This window comes from Aegilops tauschii, chromosome 7 (assembly GCF_002575655.3).
Source record: "Aegilops tauschii subsp. strangulata cultivar AL8/78 chromosome 7, Aet v6.0, whole genome shotgun sequence".
Taxonomy (NCBI): domain Eukaryota; kingdom Viridiplantae; phylum Streptophyta; class Magnoliopsida; order Poales; family Poaceae; genus Aegilops; species Aegilops tauschii.
Window position 1 is genome coordinate 87621219 of NC_053041.3, and position 4173 is coordinate 87625391.

The following is a 4173-nucleotide window of genomic DNA, read 5'->3' on the forward strand; positions in this document are numbered from 1 at the left end:
ATAATGGCAATTCATTAGAAAAAAATAATCAATTATGATACAGAAGATTCTAGAACAAAGGAGAAGTGCTTGTGTTTTGAGGTTTGTGCATTATGCTTAAGTTCAACCATGGAGTCTTCTAAATTGTACATGTGGCAGATCTGGTGGAATGTTGATGATATCCAACGGCCAGTAGTGCTCGGATTTGCCTATCTCTGCACTGTCGGGTTAGCTTCATCCAGCGACCATCTTTCAAAGTTATTGGCACACTATATAGTTCTTGTGCCATAGTTGCATGTTTTGGAAAAAAGCTACTAGTGGGTTGTACTATCTATTTAGGAATAGAAGATGTATACATGGAAGTTGTAGGGAAAGAGATGACATGGAGCATCTCAATTCCTATGAGTAGGGATTGGAAAAGAGATGTCATTTGGTTCACATCATAGGAACTTTTCTATTGAATCTAGAGATGACATGTATCTCAATTCCTATGAGGAGGGATTAGAAAAGAGATGTAATTTGGTTCATATCATAGGAACTTTTCTATTGAATATACGCTAATGTTTATTTTCCTTTGAAATTAAGGGAGTATAGGAATCCATTCATATGAACCAAGTGGCTCTAAAGCTATAGAAATGATATCATGTTTATTTCCTTTGAAATGTGGAGTATATGAATCTATTCCTATGAACCAATTGGCTCTAAAGGAAAAAATTGTTGGGAATCGTAGCATAATTTAAAATTTTCCTACGCTCACCAAGATGCATCTATGGAGTCTACTAGCAACGAGGGGAAAGGAGTGGATCTACATACCCTTGTAGATCGCGAGCGGAAGCGTTCCAATGAACGTGGATGACGGAGTCGTACTCGCCGTGATCCAAATCACCGATGACCGAGTGCCGAACGGACGGCACCTCCGCGTTCAACACACGTACGGTGCAGCGACGTCTCCTCCTTCTTGATCCAGCAAGGGGGGAGGAGAGGTTGATGGAGATCCAACAGCACGACGGCGTGGTGGTGGATGTAGCGGCTCTCCGGCAGGGCTTCGCAAGCTTCTGCGAGAGAGAGAGGTGTTGCAGGGGAGGAGGGAGGCGCCCAAGGCTTAGATGTTGCTGCCCTCCCTTCCCCCCACTATATATAGGGCCAAGGGAGAGGGGGGGGCGCAGCCTTGCCCCTTCCTTCAAGGAAGGGTGCGGCCAGGGGGGAGTCCTTCCCCCCCAAGGCACCTCGGAGGTGCCTTCCCCCTTTAGGACTCTCCCTTCTTTCTTATCTCTTGCGCATGGGCCTCTTGGGGCTGGTGCCCTTGGCCCATATAGGCCAAGGCGCACCCCTTACAGCCCATGTGGCCCCCCGGGGCTGGTGGACCCCCTTGGTGGACCCCCGGACCCCTTTCGGCACTCCCGGTACAATACCGATAAAGCGCGAAACTTTTCCGGCGACCAAAATAAGACTTCCCATATATAAATCTTTACCTCCGGACCATTCCGGAACCTCTCGTGACGTCTGGGATCTCATCCGGGACTCCGAACAACCTTCGGGTTTCCGCATACATATATCTCTACAACCCTAGCGTCACCGGACCTTAAGTGTGTAGACCCTACGGGTTCGGGAGACATGCAGACATGACCGAGACGCCTCTCCGGTCAATAACCAACAGAGGGATCTGGATACCCATGTTGGCTCCCACATGTTCCACGATGATATCATCGGATGAACCACGGTGTCGAGGATTCAATCAATCCGTATGCAATTCCCTTTGTCAAACGGTATGTTACTTGCCCGAGATTCGATCGTCGGTATCCCAATACCTTGTTCAATCTCGTTACCGGCAAGTCTCTTTACTCGTACCGCAATGCATGATCCCGTGACTAACGCCTTAGTCACATTGAGCTCATTATGATGATGCATTACCGAGTGGGCCCAGAGATACCTCTCCGTTTACACGGAGTGACAAATCCCAGTCTCGATCCGTGCCAACCCAACAGACACTTTTGGAGATACCCGTAATGCACCTTTATAGTCACCCAGTTACGTTGTGATGTTTGGCACACCCAAAGCACTCCTACGGTATCCGGGAGTTGCACGATCTCATGGTCTAAGGAAAAGATACTTGACATTGGAAAAGCTCTAGCAAACGAAACTACACGATCTTTTATGCTATGCTTAAGTTGGGTCTTGTCCATCACATCATTCTCCTAATGATGTGATCCCGTTATCAATGACATCCAATGTCCATAGTCAGGAAACCATGACTATCTGTTGATCAACGAGCTAGTCAACTAGAGGCTTACTAGGGACAGGTTGTGGTCTATGTATTCACACATGTATTACGATTTCCGGACAATACAATTATAGCATGAATAATAGACAATTACCATGAACAAAGAAATATAATAATAACCATTTATTATTGCCTCTAGGGCATATTTCCAACAGTCTCCCACTTGCACTAGAGTCAATAATCTAGTTCACATCACCATGTGATTAACACTCACTGGTCACATCACCATGTGACCAACATCTAAAGAGTTTACTAGAGTCATCAATCTAGTTCACATCATTATGTGATTATCACTCAATGTGTTCTGGTTTGGTCATGTTATGCTTGTGAGAGAGGTTATTAGTCAACGGGTCTGAACCTTTCAGAACCGTGTGCTTTACGAATATCTATGTCATCTTGTGGATGCTACCACGCGCTATTTGGAGCCATTTCAAATAATTGCTCTACTATACGAATCCGGTTTACTACTCAGAGTTATCCGGATTAGTGTCAAAGTTCGCATCGACGTAACCCTTTACGACGAACTCCTTTCCACCTCCATAATCGAGAAAAATTCCTTAATCCACTAGGTACTAAGGATAAGTTCGACCGCTGTCATGAGATCCTTTCCCGGATCACCATTGTACCCTCTTGACCAACTCATGGCAAGGCACACTACATGTGCAGTACACAGCATAGCATACTATAGAGCCTATGTCTAAAGCATAGGGGACGACCTTCGTCCTTTCTCTATCTTCTGCTGTGGTCAGGTCTTGAGTCTCACTCAATACTCACACCTTGTAACACAGCCAAGAACTCCTTCTTTGCTGATCTATTTTGAACTCTTTCAAAATCATGTCAAGATGTGCTGTCTTTTGAAAGTATCATCAGGCGTCTTGATCTATCTCTATGGATCTTGATGCCCAATATGTAAGTAGCTTTATCCAGGTCTTCCTTTGAAAAACTCCTTTCAAACAACCCTTTATGCTTTCCAGAAATTTTACATCATTTCGGATCATCAATATGTCATTCACATATACTTATCAGAAATGTTGTAGCGCTCCCACTCACTTTATTGTAAATACAAGTTTCTAACAAACTTTGTATAAACCCAAAAACTTTGATCACCCCATCAAAGCGTATATTCTGACTCCGAGATGCTTGCTCTGATCCATGGAAGGATCGCTGGAGCTAGCATACCTTTTAGCATCCTTAGGATCGACAAAACCTTTCTGATTGTATCACACACAACCTTTCCTTACGAAAACTGGTAAGGAAACTTGTTTTGACATCCATCTGCCAGATTTCATAAATGTAGCTAATGCTAACATGATTCCGACGGACCTAAGCATCGCTACGGATGAGAAAAACTCATCGTAGTCAACTCCTTGAACTTGTGAAAATACTCTTTGCCACAAGTCGAGCTTCATAGACGGTAACATTACCGTCCATGTCCGTCTTCTTCTTAAAGATCCATTTATCTCAATGGCTTGCCGATCATCGGGCAAGCTCACCAAAGTCCATGCTTTGTTCTGATACATGGATTCTATCTCGGATTTCATGGCCTCGAGCCATTCATCGGAATATGGGCCCACCATCGCTTCTCCATAGCTCGTAGGTTCATTGTTGTCTAGCAACATGACTTCCAAGACAGGATCACGCATTACTCTGAAGTAGTGCGCATCCTCGTCGTCCTACAAGGTTTGGTAGTGACTTGATCCGAAGTTTCATGATCACTATCATAAGCTTCCACTTCAATTGGTGTAGGTGCCACAGGAACAACTTCCTGTGCCCTGCTACACATTAGTTGAAGCGACGGTTCAATAACCTTATCAAGTCTCCACCATCCTCCCACTCAATTCTTTCGAGAGAAACTTTTCCTCGAGAAAGGACTCGTTTCTAGAAGCAATTACTTTTGCTTCCAGATAGGAGGT